This window comes from Mytilus galloprovincialis, chromosome 8 (assembly GCF_965363235.1).
Source record: "Mytilus galloprovincialis chromosome 8, xbMytGall1.hap1.1, whole genome shotgun sequence".
Taxonomy (NCBI): domain Eukaryota; kingdom Metazoa; phylum Mollusca; class Bivalvia; order Mytilida; family Mytilidae; genus Mytilus; species Mytilus galloprovincialis.
The window spans coordinates 67,385,589-67,402,847 of NC_134845.1; the positions used below are offsets into that span (position 1 = coordinate 67,385,589).

General features: G+C 31.9%; 1 long non-coding RNA gene across 1 annotated transcript; it reads right to left on the reverse strand.

Annotated features, from left to right (window-relative positions):
- Window positions 1–8,552: 8,552 nt before the first annotated feature.
- Window positions 8,553–13,007, reverse strand: LOC143042418 (uncharacterized). The gene is made up of 2 exons (XR_012967981.1): window positions 12,901–13,007; window positions 8,553–11,366 (listed from the first exon to the last, which is right to left on the reverse strand). It is a non-coding gene; the product is annotated as an uncharacterized LOC143042418 (long non-coding RNA).
- Window positions 13,008–17,259: the final 4,252 nt, after the last annotated feature.

A 17,259-nucleotide genomic window follows, 5' to 3' on the forward strand; every position in this document is an offset into this window, starting at 1 on the left:
TAAAAGAAATTGGAATTTATTATAGAATATAAAAATGTTATTATATTTAAATCGATTTTAATTTTTATCACGTTATTTTACTGTTGATTTTTATTTGTATATACTCAATTTGCTTTAGTCAAGAATTTTAGTATATTGAAGGACTTTTTGTCTTATTTTAAAAATATGCTTTAAATTGTAAAAATATTCGAATTAGCTCTCGCCGCGATATAGCCTTTTTGTGCTAATGCAGCGTAAAGCAACCAACACTCACTCACTCACTCACTCTTCAGATAAATCCAAATTTATTATATGTTCTGATTCACTTTCATGCTTACAAGCTATACAAAATACTAAAATTAAAAACCCAACAATTCTCCAAATTTTATATGTAATGAGGAATTTAAAAATTCTTCTGAAAGAAATAATATTTCTATGGGTTCCGAGTCATGTTGGAATCCTTGGAAACACAGCTGTAGACCTTGAGGCAAAGCATGCCCTGGGTGACCCTTTATCTAACTGTGATATAACATATACTGATTTTAAATCTAATATTAGAGAATATGTGTTTAATATTTTACAAAATGAATGGAGTAAAAAAGATGATAATAAATTACATGAAATTAAACCTAATATAGGTAAACCTTTTAATAATTTTATGTGCAGAAAAGATCAGTGTATTATTTCTAGATGTCGTATTGGTCATACTAGAATAACACACGAGTATCTTTTAAAAAATGAAGATGAACCACAATATGTACCTTGCAACTGCAAGTATACTATTAAACATGTTTTAATTAGTTGTATTGACTTTGCTGATATTCGTAAGAAGCATTTCAATGTCAATAATATATATGATTTATTTAATAATGTTCCATTTACAAATATTGTTGCATTTTTAAAAGAAATTGGAATTTATTATAGACTATAGCTCTTGCCAGATTATAGCCTTTTTGTGCTAACATGGCTAATGCGGCGTAAAGCAACCAACAATAAATCAATCTTATACTATCCTGGATTTGTATCAAACATGGACAGCAGCTTGTTTATGATCATCAGATAGTCTCCAGAAGTAAATTTTGTAAAACAAAAATCCATTTTTTCCGTATTTTACTTATAATGTTATAAATGGACTACGTTTTTCTGCCAGGATACAATACATTCACTCTGTGGTTAAAGTTTTTTTTTAATTTTTAATAACTTTCTTCAACTATCCTGGATTGTACCAAACTTGATCATCAAAAGCTAGTATCTAGAAGGAAATTTTGTACCTGTTTATCCGTATACATATTTTACTTATAAATGACCTTAGTTTTTCTTCCAGTTAATATTACATACAGTCTGCAGTTAAAGTTTTTAAAACATTTATTAGATTCATAAACTATTCTTGATTTTTACCAAACTTGGACAGAAGCTTCTTAAAATCAACAGATTGTAACGAGAGGAATATTTTTATAGATTTTTCCCTCATTTTTGTTGAGTCTGCGATTAACAGCAAAAGTAGGCGAGACACTGGAATCCGCGAAACCCTTACACATTTTATATTTTCCGATGAAAAATATCAAGTGTCATGTACATGAATCACGTTTCCTCTTATGTTCTTTTTTAATGTATAATAACAACATAGTGTGTCAGGCAAAATTATATACTCGAAACAATCATCTGGTTGTTTTTTCTAGGGTTTTAGACTCATTGAAGGATGCATAGATTGTTCTCTTCAAAATAACCACAAACAAGTACACGAATTAAAGCACTGATTTATTCAAAACATTATCATGATTAATTTTCACTTTTTGACAATACCACAAAATTATCAGATATATGTATATACACGTAAATACGTAATTCCATTACAAGTTAGCAAACGTCTGCAGTTGTTAAATATTTTTGTAGTTTATATTGAAAGAGCTACATGTACCTTTTTGTGGCGTTTCACTTCAACACCATAAAACGATTTTGATTGAGATTCAGTACACTTATTCAAATAACTTAGACAACTTATCTTAAATTGTTCTATGAATGTCCTGTGATCAGTCTGTTTTTCCAAATGAATGAAAGATTCTGTTAATATGCACTTTGTCAGTATACGGCTTGTCGTGGGAAACAATCCGTGTCTTTAAACCCTTTGCTGTTTTCTTTAAATATGAAATGGCGACCTTTGTCTTCCAAACACCTGTTACTAGTGCATAGTCCCTTCTGTTTTTACCACACGCAAAACACACAGTGTCCTTAAGATGAAATGCAACGCCAGAAGAATTTCTGAAGATTTAATCCTTGTTGTGGCAAAAGCAGTAGAAGATGGTGCAGGTGATGATAAGATCTCTTATTGTGGGTTCAATGAGTTAATTGCTTCCGGTGAGCTAAACGTGAAGGGTTGCCATGGAGACGAACCACTTCGAGAAGAACTCACTGGAGAAAAATTGACCAGAGGACCCAACTTGCAAAGTATTTCTTGGCTGCTTGGTGTTAGTAGATGGAGTTTCAATTTGGTAACTCAGATTTCTTTTTACTGCAACAGACTGACATTTCTTAACGCTCACACCATTTGCTTCAGCAATCTGTCTTAATAAAAGTAACGTTCACAAGTAAAGTTTTGCGTTTCAGTTCATTAATATTATCATTTTTGTATTTTAGTTTAAATGTTCATGAATAATTTTCTTAATTCAAGAATTAATTAATTTATGTGTGATAAGACCAGTTTAGAGGAACTGCTTATGTGAAGTCAATGATAATTGGTATGCAATCATTTCCATGGATATTATATTGGCCCACCCCCTCTTCATGGTTCATTGACTTTGCATAACTTATGTAACTTGTTAAAATATTGATATTTTAATTTCAACATTTGCAGAATCAAAATTACAAAAAGGCGAGACATATCTCATTGATAACATTTTATTAAAAGAAGTCCTGCATTTTATTAATTTTTGTTTTTCTTTCAGATTTAAGATTGGAGTTTGTTTAACTTATTAAGCGGTACAGTTAAACAAGAAACAACTAATAGGAAGACATCACTTCGACGAATTGTCAAGAAAATATGTAATATAGAAGATGACTTGCCAAAATCCAACATACAATCAAGTAAGACAATGCTACCAAACAATTACATTGTTATACGATGATGACTGATTAGTTAACGCATCAATGTAAATATAACGAAATTTGATGAGACTGTCATCAAAGTGAGAGGGTTAGCGCTATCAAACCAGGTTTAATCAATCATTTTCTACATTTGAAAATGCCTGTACCAAGTCAGGAATATGACAGTTCTTGTCCATTCGTTTTTGATGCGTTTTGTTATTTGATTTTGCCATGTGATTATGGACTTTCCGAATTGATTTTCCTCTAAGTTCAGTATTTTTGTGATTTTACTTTTTACATCAGAATAATCCAGGAAAAATACAGCAACAATAACTAGATACAACAAAACCAAAAAAAAAGACATTTTCTTTGCCACAGAGTCACATCAAATTTCTTCTAGATCGTGTGATTTCATAGCAAATACAGGAGATCCTTCACAATTTTTTGGCAAAATAAAAAAATTGTACAGACATTCATTTAGGAAAAATGTGTTCACGTGGGTACTGCTGGACTGTTTCCCATTAGAAGAACAATGTGGACTATTTTGGTGTACAGAAAACAAGACTTTAATGACGAATCTTTGTCTGTTGATTGATATAAGTGATCCACTTGTTTTTGCTGCCGAACAGGACATTCGTTGGTTTTTGAATGTATAATTTAATTAGTGATTACATCTATTACATAAAGCTCACCTCACTTAAGAATTTTAAGATATGCCTGTGCCTAATGGGTATGATACCTTTTTTTTTTAAATTCCTAAATAGAATAAATCAATTTTTCAAGGACTGTACATGTATAAGGTGTGCCCTTGCCTTGTGTAGAATATTTGTAGTTTTAAATTTCCCTAAATTAATTAATAATTTTTATGGGGACTGTTTCAAATGCATACGGGCCTTTTAATGTATACTTAAACAGTTTTAAATATATTTAAATATTTCTAAATAAAATAAATAACTTTTGGGGAAAATAATAAAAGTATGCCTATATAAAAAAAAAAGAAGATGTGGTATGATTGTAAATGAGACAACTGTCCACAAGAGACCAAAATGACATGCCTTGTTCTGGGTAGATTTACAGTTTCAAATTTTGTTAATTTAAATATTTAATTTTTCTAATTGCATAAGGTATATATATTATATCACTACTTATTGATTATGTGCTGGAATTAAATTACTTGATCTATATATATATATATCTTATTTTACACATCTAGAAATTAAATTGAAAAAAATAATGTCATTGTTAAAATACATTAATAAGTCATCATCTTATGATCACGAAGTTGGTCTTGAACATTTATTTAAAATAAAATCAGCATCTGCAATATTTGGCAGTTTATACGTCATTGCAGATGTAAAAAGAAATAAAAAAGAAAAGAACACACTTTAAACAAGGATTTATTACTTCTTCATTAATCATAAATCACAGCAGGAATAAAAATGTGTAATGTAATCACTGTATGATTTCATTGGTTAGGCATTCTATTACCGTTTGATTAATGACACGTGTTATCAAACAAAATCCCCCAAGGGTGACTGGGGAAACGAAATATGATCACTTGGTCTTCTCCCGACCGGCAGTAAAATGCTTGCTAAAGTGGGGCGTTCGTTTGGCTGTGTGGGATGTATCAAATTCGCAGTCCCGTCCGGTCAGAATGGGGACGTTTAATCCGATGCCTCGTGTAAAGATGGTGCCACGCTCTTTGCACGTTAAGAACCCTTGCAACAACGTTTTTGAGGGGTCCGTAGGTGGCCTGTTGCACGGCAAAATGTCTGTCCCTATCGAATATATCCTCATTTTTCAGTGGCAGTCCAAATTTCCCCGACCATCATCCCAGATGGCCTCTATTATGACAAGACCTACCTATTGTATTTATTGTTAACTTGTTCCCGTCCTGAACATGCATGAAATATTTGCCACTGGACGTTAAGCAACCACCAATCAATCAATCAATCAAACAAAATCTTTTTATATCTGGATATATCAAATCACCCAAAACTTAACATTGTTTTCATCCAAAAATTAAGATGTATGATGATTTTTTTAAAACCCTTTATATGATGTTTTATACCCAAAACCATCTTCCATCACATTGTAGTGCAGTTTTTAAGATTTCTTAAATAGGAGCAATCATGTTGAGATGACCAATGATAATCTTTTTATCGCTATTTTACCTATGACGACGTTGTTAATTTCATTGACAACAGCACGTTTGCCTTTAGTTTGCGATAGTTTTTCATATCTCTCTACTGTGCTGAGAATGGAAATTGTAAGTCGTGAAGATCAAAAGTTTTGTCGTTAGGTAACATATAGTTGTTACATTGGCAGTTATTTCACATCGCATTATCTGTCATTCGTGGTTTTTTTTTTTTTTGCACAATGCATGGAATAATTTACTTGACTATTGGATAAAAGTGGTAAGACATCAATATACAACTGAACACACTATTATCTTGTGGTTGACATTAAACGGTAATGTAATTTCCGCAAAATACATCATGGCATAATGCCATCTTATCTTTTACACAATCTGCTTTTTTCATGAATACAGCACGAAGCAAGGACGGAAAAATGTGCACAATAGCTTACCTCTTTTTGACTGTCATTACTTTTAACAAACATATTAGACAGTTTGTAAATTAACTGGGTAGTGTATTGATTTGTTCTCATAACTTTTAAAGAAAACAAACGTCCTTTGCTAAACAAATTATACCTTCTCAAAACATTAAGAATCAAATATCAATTTATCTGAAAATGCCCCGGCCCTCACACCATACACATACACATACAGTCACGATGATTGATCAGTGCTTAGTCAATAATACAACACGATAACACAGTTGTTTTACAAATGTGTAGAAAACACACAAATACCAGCTATAAACTTGAGTTCATCAGTATCGATATGTACATGAAGTGTCCAGGTCTCATATATTCTGAAATATAATAGATTAGAGCATAGAAATATGAAATGTGTCCATGAAACAACAACCCGACCACAGAGCAGACAAGAGAATATTTATCCATATAACTTAAAGTTACTCCGCAAAAAGAATAACATCCCTCTGTTTTGCATTCTGATATATTTGTCGCGGTAACAGAGCGTTACCAGTTAGCCAGTTAATAGTTTCTAGTTGTTAACCATTGACCTATGTGGCAACATTGTGGTAGTTTTTGATGATCTGTTATATGAAAGGAAACTGTCTTTGTAAATGTTAGAAGGTTCACTTGTTTACTATTACGTGATAAATTTCTGATTTAAAGACCATTTTATATGTTTTGCATTCTGATATATCTGTAGCGGTAACAGAGCGTTACCAGTTAGCCAGTTATAGTTTCTAGTTGTTAGCCATTGACCTATGTGGCAACATCGTGGTAGTTTTTGATGATCTGTTATATGAAAGGAAACTGTCTTTGTAAATGTTAGAAGGTTCACTTGTTTACTATTACGTGATAAATTTCTGATTAAAAGACCATTTTATAACACCGATTCAAAATAGCATTTACTGGTGCAAAATATCGAATTTTTCAATACGACCTAAACTACTACACAATCTTCCATGCAGCATATTTCGCGGGTTTTTATAAGACCTATAAACGATCAAAGCATTTGCTCCTGTTAATACTGTGTTAGATCAATTGTGGTTTTATATGATGCATTGAAAATCTACTATTGAAGCTTTATTAGATATGTTCATTTAACACTTTTTAAGGAAAATCTCAGTTTCCATATGAATAAACGTAAGTGCGAGGTTTGGCTAGCCACAAAACCAAGTTCAACCTACCATATATTTTTTTTAAATGTCCTGTACTAAGTCAGGAAAATAGCCATTGTTATATTATAGTTCGTTTCTGTTGTGTCGCAGTTCTCTAATGTTTGATGTGTTTCCCTCAGTTTTAGTTTGTAGCCCGGATTTTTTTTTTTTTTTCTCAATCGATTTATGAATTTTGAACAGCGGTATACTACTGCTGCCTTTATTGTGTACATGCAAGTGCAGTAAAAATTAAGCTGACATAAATATATTGAATATTAGTTATACGCACGGAAAGAAGTTTCATTTCTTATTTCTAAATGTATCGTTTACATTTCTTCCCTGTTCTTGAAAAGTTTATTGTTCAAGTTGTTTTATTATAGTAACGTGTTTTATTTCATTTTAATTTCACAGTCATTTGACATTGCGAAAATATTCTATATAACTTTACAAGTTACTTTTCGTTATACATGTGGACTTTTTCCGAATTGCAAGAAATGTTGACGTCAAATGAAGGACATTTAACTATGATAAAAAGACTAACATAAATGTTTTAAAAATTATGTTCACATCTGAAGGCGTCGAATATATTTTTTAAAGACATTTTAATTGTTTAAAATGAATCCGGTTTTTTTTACGTAATACAAATATTGATGTATATGTCGTGTACAAGTTGCGATTTTGTACAGGTTATAATATGTACAAAGTTTTTTAAATCCTCTGCAAACATGTTTTTAATTAGAGTTTCAGAAATATTTTTATTGCTCACGGCTTATGTTAGCATAGTGCGTTTTCATCTCCTTGTATGTGTCAGATTAAAAGGTTCTTCGTTCTTAAAGTGAGGGGGGACATTTCTATTTACTTGTGTAACTTTTGTAGGATGAACGGTAGTAAACTGCCTGCAGTTCTTCAAATTCACAGCTATTGCATTCGCTATCTTTTATTCATTGCAGTTACAAAAGTCAACTTCACTATACTAGTAAATTGACTCAAACTTTCAGTCAATATTTTTTTTTTTGCATAATTTAACGACTTTCGTCCTTTCTTTGGACTTGAAGGAGCAAGTTTCAGTGGACTTGATCAATCGTACATAGCCCGGAATATTTACTGAAACTTTCCGTCAATTATTTTGATTTTTACAATAAGACTTTTCTGACAATGTATATTTAATGTTTTATAACAAAAACACACAGAATATATAAACATATACAAACAATGTATGTGCCATATATGAGCGCACTTTGAATGAAAATATTTGTATATAATAGCGAAAAAGATAGTAATTTTATATATCAGTTTAGAGCAAATTATTGACTAATACACAAAATGTGATGAAAGGGAAGTGATTAGGTTCCGTGTTGAAATTGAAATTAGTAACTCTATATTTCTGAAGTTTTTTTTATATTTAGGTTCTGAAAATTTTATCAGTAACTAGTTTTATATAATACAAATACTAAACATATTATGGGATAATTTTTATTACTACTATAAAGAAGAAACTAAAGTTTGTGACTGAATTTGCAATTAAAATAACCTCTTTTTTAAACAAACAAAACTTAGCAAATATTATAGATTAGAAGAAAATAAAATACTGAATAGCATATTTTGACAGTTGACAATAGCTATAGAAAAAAAACCACATTTCAATCAATTGTTAGCAAACATACACAAATTTTCATTTTGAAAAAGGTTTTTGACACTCTCCAATATACTACTAGTCATTAAAAAGACTTTTTTGAAAAATGTGACTATACAAAATTCTGACGACAGGGCAAAAAATAAAGAAGATATATTTGTCTTTAACTTAAGACTATTTTTAGCCGTGTGTTATTTGGGGAGATTAATTAAACTCGTAATCTAGACGACTTTTTACACTTCTGTCACTGCACTGTAAACTTTTAACTGTAAACTATAAAAAGTGTATTTTGTTTATATCTATCCATAGTTTTTCCCATAATTTGTCTTTTTAAATTTCAGAACAGTTAGACATTACAAACAAATGATGTTATGTTATATAGATAGATACATGTAAATACTTCATTCTCTAAAATCTAAATACAAGTTTACAGAGAAACATACGACAAAAATACAAATACCATAGTTTAGGTAAACAAATGCAGTATGATCATCTAAAATGAAATACAAAAATATGGGAGGCATACATGTTTAGTCACATGAATATTAAACGGTGGTAAACTCCATAGAAAAACGTCAGTAAGATGATTTAGCATTTGCATTCATCATTCCAGTACCCAGTCAGGAAAATGATCATTGTTATATTATAGTTCGTTTCTGTGTGTGTTGCATTTTAGTGTTGTCTTTCTGTTGTGTCATTGTTCTCCTCTTATATTTGATGTGTTTCCCTCAGTAATATTTTGTAACCCGGATTTGTTTTTAAATTTATTCAATCGATTTGTGAATTTCGAATAGTGGTATACCACTGTTGCCTTTATTTAGCTTTTTTCCCAAATCGACAATCATTCTGCACTACAATGACCAACTATAAATATAATACTTCAATTTAAAATGTTGAATAACTGGATGTTTGTTGTAGTTGCCGTTTCAAAGATGTACATGTACATTCCACACCTTACTTAATTTGCATTATAATTAATACATTCAATATATGCATAAACATATTCGACGCCAGTAGCTACCATCCGACTCTGTTTCTGGGTTTGAATTTTAAAGCTTGCTTGTATGCTCGCTTTGCTGATTTTTTGTTGCCTGACAATTCAAAGGTTAGGCCAAGCGTGTTGTAAGATACATATTTCTCATAAGAATTTCCTGTGAAATAATTTGTGTCTATAGTTGTTTGTAGATCTCTGATTGAATCTCGATACTTGCTGGTATTCTTAAGATGATAATGACATAAAAAACAAAGAAAATATGCATACACAACCGGTGGAATATTGTATATTCCCTCTCCCTCTTCCGGTATTTCTTTCGGTCTTAATGAAATAAGATCTAATACATTTACCAGCATGAATTTACATAGCTTTGGGATCGACATATTCTTCAAAAGGTTCAGGTTTAATAATGCATGTTGGTCAGGTGAAGCATTCATATCACGGTAAAGCTTTTCAGATGAACATTTTGATAGAGAATACTGCAGTATGTCAAGAGCTATATAGTACTGCTTTCTTTTATAGAAGAACGAAGCTAACATCAGCCATCCAGACACAGCATCATGGTGCATATTCTGCAGTAGACTGCTTAAGCGGGTATTATATTTCTTATACGTAAATTTGTTTCCGGATGTGAATTCAAATGGTTGAAACTGATCACTTATACAAGAAAACTTTGACATAAAATGCAAATATAGATATTTTATTTTTGAACTTTCCAAAGATAAAATTAAATGAATTGCTTTTTCATAATCAAATGAGCGCATATGAGCCTGATATGCAATATAGAAAATTCGGGAGAACAATAGTTTACGAATGTCTATATGTGAACAACTTTGTTCTTTGTATAATCGAGATGTTAATTTGTGTCCATTCGGGATTTGGTCTGAGAATAAGATGCATTTCCATCCATAACTATTTAAAATATGCAGCTTATTCAAGAGTATTACACGTGCGTATTTGTTTATCTTATTCTCAAATAAATTATTCTCAGGAACGAAGAAATGTGGACAAACTAAGTATTCAACATAATATAGAAGTCTCCTGAAACATATCATAAATAATGGTATTAAATTGTTAGGTTTCCATACTGAAGGAGATATTTCTTCAGATATCCAGAACACAATTGTTTTCATGAAATATGAACAAAGCAGTTCTTTACAAGACAAGTCAATAGCTATAACGTCTTTGAGAAGAATTTTCATCAGAACATAACATAGTAACTGTGTATGTGTGAAAGAATAAATTAGAATTTTTTCTGCAACGGAAAAGGAAATTCGCCAATCTAAATCTTCTTTCAAATTGGGAGATCCTTTAACACCTATTGGCACAAAGAGAACGCCGTGTTGTGTAATAGACTGCTTAACATCGTAACTTGGCCACGAGTTATTTGATCGTGTTACCCAATGTTGTGCTTGTGGTATCCAAGACGTACTACGAAAGCACAATGCAATGTCCAATGTGTCATTGGTGTCGGACAAACATGGCCCGTGAATAGTTGGACATCTTAGGTCTGTCATTTGTTCTTTAAGTTTAGCGTTTGAAAGATAATAATTTCCTCCCATCTCCTCTAAAAAGCTTCCGAAGAAAAATCGACCTGTGAAATACCGTAGACGTAGACGTACGAAACATGGCTGGCAATCTTCAGCTTCCATTTCAAAGTACGTTATATTAGGTTTAAAATAAAAGTTTTTGTCCTCACAACCCTCAGCAAATTTGCAAACGTACATGACATCTAAATCACTACCTCTCATCACAAGCCCTTCTCCAAAACTTCCACTTGTGATAAATGTGCAATTTTGCATTGTTTGTAGGTAGTCTTTGGCATTGTTCATCATTCTGATTGTTTTTACGTGTTTCTCTGTTCCAGTAATATTATGACTTAGATACCGATGTAAAGCTATTGATGCATTTTGTCTTATTGATTCTGTAAAAATAAGTTCAATTTGTTATACTTAAATAAAATGTTATCAAAGATGAGAAACAAACACATTTAAAACAAGAATGTGTCCATAGTACACGGATGCCCCACTCGCACTATCATTTTCTATGTTCAGTGGACCTTGAAATCTTGGTTAAAACTATAATTTGGCATTAAAATTAGAAATTCAACTTCATCAAAAACTACCTTGACCACAAACTTTAACCCGAAGCGGGACAGACAGACAGCCGGACGAACGAACAGACGAACGGATGCACAGACCAGAAAACATATTGCCCTGTGGGGTATACAAATGTTAAAACAATCATAAATGTAGTAAAGTTCAATGAGACAGGAAGCGAGCCATAATAATAACAAAATGACATACTACTTTTATCTATTCTGGAATGGCATCCCAAGGGTGACTGGGTATAGAAATATGGTCACTTGGTCTTCTCCCGACCGGCAGTAAAACGCTTGTTGAAGTGGGGCATCCGTTTAGCTGTGCGGGATGTATCAAGTTATCAAGAACCCTTGCAACAACTTTTTGAGGGGTCCGTATGTGGCCTGTTGCAAGATATCGCAGATCAAATTTATTCGTTTATAGTGTATTAATGTACGTTTTTTTGATTAAGTTAAACCTGGCAATTGATATTTTATCGTGTGTTTGTCTATGTTGTGATGTTATGCTATTGTTTCAGAAAAAGGGAGAAGGTTTGGATCCATTAAAACGTTTAATCCCGCTGCAAATGTTTGCACCTGTCCTAAGTCAGGAATCTGATGTACAGTAGTTGTCGTTTGTTTATGCAATTTATACGTGTTTCTCATTTCTCGTTTTTTCGTTTTATATTGATTAGACCGTTGTTTTTCCCGTTTGAATGGTTTTACACTAGTAATTTTGGGGCCCTTTATAGCTTGTTGTTCGGTGTGAGCCAAGGCTCCGTGTTGAAGGCCGTACATTGACCTATAATGGTTTACTTTTTTTAAATTGTTATTTGGATGGAGAGTTGTCTCATTGGCACTCACACCACATCTTCCTATATCTATGTTATTATATTTCATGTATTAGTAGCAACAACACTAAAGTTAAAGGTATTAAGAAAAATAAAAACAAATTTCATTTTTAACGAATATTTGTATTTTTGTGATTGTTTGAAATTTTCCTTGTGTAGCATAACATTTTAATTATATTTTAATTGGAAAAGTATGTACGCACCAACACAACAACTTTTGATTTGGTGAGATTATGTCTCTACATTGTAGTTGTCATACAAATTCTCGAGCATTGTTGTGTCGTTTCTTGGACTAGCACGATAGAAGGTAACGATGAAAAACTGCATTTGCATTCGTTATCATACAAATGGTTTATAAAATGACGTACTTGTGATGTCTTGTAATAAAAAGAAATCGTATTCATGGGCCAATACAGGGCCTTATTGCCCCTACTCCTTAAAACAATATAACGTCCATGATACAATTTCGTTGCACACTTAAGGATACATAAAACATATATAGCATTACCTAACTGGTTTGACCTTACCTTCCATGATCCAATAAGTACTTGGTAGAATCCTTGCTTGTTTAATGAATAAAATGTGATCTTGATTATTACATTCGTCAAATTTCGAAACTATTTCAACATGTTTTACATATTTTTCGATATTACTGCGCAACAAGTGCGTTTAAGTTTTCCTTATATACCATTTAATGTGAGTTATTAAGTTTCAATTTCCATTCATGTGTAGCATGATAATTTTGATTTAAGATTTGTCTTTTTATCAAATTGACCTCAGCAGGATGTAATTGCTTAAATTTATTTCATTTTTCACATATTTATCGTTAGTTGCGTGTTGAACTACGTTTTTACAAAATATATTATCATTTCCAATACGTTTTATCATTTATTTTGAATAATTGTCACATTTTTCCAAAGAAATATAATTATGAATTATTTTTAATTTATTACAGGGGCACTAGCTGTCAAATTCATAGTCACCGATTTGACTCAAATTCTCATATTTGATTTATAACAATGTAAAACACTTATCCAAACTATCAAAAGTTTAAAATAAACAGTTTACATAGCATGGGGTAGATAATATATAGGTTCGTTTCGTGTGTATTTTAGTCCAGACGCCATCTAATTAACTATCGATTTGACCTCAGATGACCATATAAGCGATGTAAACATAAATAAAGATATGAATAGATTAAACCACCACGTGCAATTGGATTTTTATAGGTCTGTTTGATTTTTTTAATAGATTAACAATAGATGTTTCTCATTACTTTTAACCGTATAAGAATGATTTTATGTGCATCGAATTAGTAATCAAATGATTTACCGTAGTTTAACTTTCATTGTTGACATTCTTTTTCTGTAAATAACCAGTACACGTAAAATGCATGCGTTGTCAATCTCTAGCGAGGGGTTAAATTGAATTTCACATGGATACTTGCAAGTGAATAACTAATTATCAATGTTTCTTAGCGTAATTTGACAAAATAGAACCTTTTTGGCTGAAAAAAGCGAATTGTTATTTCACTTTCATTATTGATTGAACAAAAAAAAATTAACTTTAGATTTTTTATATATCTCGTAGCTAGTGCCCCTTTAAATTTATTATTAGTTTTCTGCACTTTAAAATATTGACTTGGTTTTTGTTTTACAGTAATGACTACGCTAGGTAGTGAATGAGTCAATACTGCTAAACTTTATTATACAACTTTTATTAAGGTCCGTGTGGTAAATCTATCATTTTTTAAGTAAAGATGATATTTGAGGAAGTATTTTGAAGACAAAAGTTTTAAAACTTTAAGATTCATTTATATAAAATGTAAAAGTTTAAAGCACAAGGCAAAATATTTTAAAATTCTGTACAAGTGTTTGAAAAGAAAATAGTATCCAAAAAAGAAGCTCGTTTCAAATATTTATTTCTAAATATTGAGTTATTACATGAGCTGTGTCGGATAGAGATCGACCTAAAACATTGTTAAACAAGTGCACGTATACATGTACATGTATCAGTGTTAGGTTGATTTTGGAACTTTCAAATACGATATAAAAGATGAATTATGGTCTGTTTTGTAGAGTTTATATATCAATTCAATTTTCAAACAGTTACAGACTTTGCATAGACAATTGTTTAACTCGAAATAAGTTAACTGATGTATTGATATTCATTTTCATAAGATCGATTTCTATGCGATATATTGATATACAGCAGCAAACGCATTCGAAGATACCGGTATCCTTCAAAATAGAATGAAACCCGGCAATAGATGCCACTCCATGTCTTCAAGATTTGACTTGGATGTAAAAAGATATGGTTTTCAAACAGATGAAACTGAAATACTAAATTTGGTAGACGATTTTAGTAGACTGCCACAAACAGAGTCATGGAATTATCGGATTAATTCTAATGGACAAGAACTAATAATTGATTTTCCTATCAGACTTTTTCCGAGACTAATTTTAGGACAATATGTGTGCGGACTGAGGATGGCAGTGTTTTACAACAACTGTTACCAATTGATACAGTTAAAATCACAATACCAAATCGTATTTGTTAAATAAAACCGAATACATGTACACTTCTATAGTTAAAGATAATTAGACAATTAGAAAAAGTATGACAAAGTGAAATTTCGGGACTCTGTAGAGATTGGCACACTTGCACCAAACCTTAAAAAAATATTTGTATTAGAAAAGGACGAAACACTAATTACTCTTGACATTAAATATTATTTTCTCCGTAAATTATTTAAAGCAAGTGATTCTTTCCAAAATTTAACACATTTCGAAACATTAAACTGTATCGCTTATTAGTTCAGTGTGAAAGTCAGACTTTACAAAATGTCATCAAACATAGCATAGTTGTATGAAAAACATGGTGGTGGTAATCAAAAGACTAAATTAGATGGAAAATGATCAATAAAAAATGGTGTGCTTAGAATAGAAGTTATACATTTCGATGAACTATCAGACAGTCTTGAATAATTCAAGTAAGCAAAATGTAACATTAACAGTGAGATGTCCGCAAATGTACTGAATCAGAAGTAGAGAGAAAAATTCACCAACGCTCAAGATATCTTGACCACTGTATGCTCTGCGGAAGGTAATTTTGAATTAGTGATTTTTGAAATAGTTATACATCAAGCTTCTATTAAAATTATCTAATTATGAAATGTATTTTGCGTTAAATGTCATTATACTGATAATTCTGAAGAATTAACACATTAACCATTTATGTTGTTTTGTCGACAGAGTTAAGTGAACCATGGAAAACCCCTTGACGCAGTTAGCGGTCACGAAAAATGAACATTCTTAAAAGCAACATTAAAATTAAAAAACGCCTTGTGGTTTTCCGAGTCAAACAGACTTCAAACAATCAATATCATTGTCCACGATTCACTGAGAGGTTCTGTTATTCTTGAAATTTAATATCAGAATGCTGCGATAAATCCAATGCCCAGTGTTTGAATTATACCACGGTCTCTCTCTTTAAACGGTCTCTGTTGTTTAAAGAATCTGTGTAACTAACTAGTGTTGGGGCAATAGATCACCCGTTTTAAAGAAAAGGTTTTACCCAAAGCAAACATATACCGGTACCCTCGTTTCACAATATAGTCCCAAACCTCTACTTTATACCCGGTACATGTATATGGTAGAGTCCGCTTATTTGTTTTATTCCGCCTTTTCAATAATTGATTTGCGTGAAATATTTGCAACAGCACATTTGCAAAGAACATCAATCGTTCAATCAAAATATTCTTCGAGCCATGAAAAATTGTTGTTCTGATTTTGACTGATCACTTGCAAAAGGTAGACGGCGGTGACGACTACTGGAATAAGAACATACACCCTAGCACTTCTGATCGTCTAAGCTGAGCCCCGAGTTCGACAGGATTTGTGTATGAATTAGATTAAAACTAGTTCAAATGTAGTTCTCTGTGTAACTTATTGTAGTCTTTTGTTTTTCTCATCACTTTTTCCTTATTAACTTGAGGTTTCTGATGGTATCCTGGGTTACATCATTCCTATTTCAACCATTTTTACATTTAGGAGTTATGCAACTGACTTGAGCATATCCTGACATTTTTTTCGGTACCATATGAAGAAGTAAACAAAATCATAGGTACATTTGTAACTCACTGTAATCTCATTTGAATTGCTTTATGTCGGTATCTTTTGTAGCCTACTTTTTATTTAAAATGGATTTTTCTCATTATTGAAGGCCTTACGGTTGTCTATAATGGCTTACATCCACTTCATTTTAAGGTTGGCACAAGAGAACATGCATATTTCAGACGATACCACGCCATAGACACATTAATTCGGATGGTTACCTCGCTTGCTCAAATTATAATACTGCCTTCCCCAGACACAATAGTATGACACCGACCGGTCAGTGCTCTTTAACGCACATTTGATCTGCTTAGCAGGGAAGCAGTAGATGCATTGCAAAATATTTGCCTTGTGTGCAGGGAAGCAGTAATACTAATGTCAAATGCAGACTTTTAAACGCTAGAAACAGGACACTTCTGGGAGTGATGAAAACTTAAGCCTGAAGTAACTTTGAATTATAGGTCTGAGCTCTAGACTTGGTGTAATAAAAAATTGGAGTACGGTTATCGTACCCAGACTCACAATTCAACCAATCAAAATACTGCATTTGGTGTGTCGAGCACAAAGTTTTAATCCGACTACCTAGTAAATTTGTACGACCTTTGGCCCTGATGACACTCTTATGTTCAATGTCATAACCATGTAAAGAGGTTTGTGTTCAGTGCTGTAAGACTCATCGGGAAATACCAGAAGTAAAAGGGGAGTAAAATTAGTTATAAATTATCATTGTAACATTTATTTTAAAAATTGGAGAAACAAAAACAAAAATTA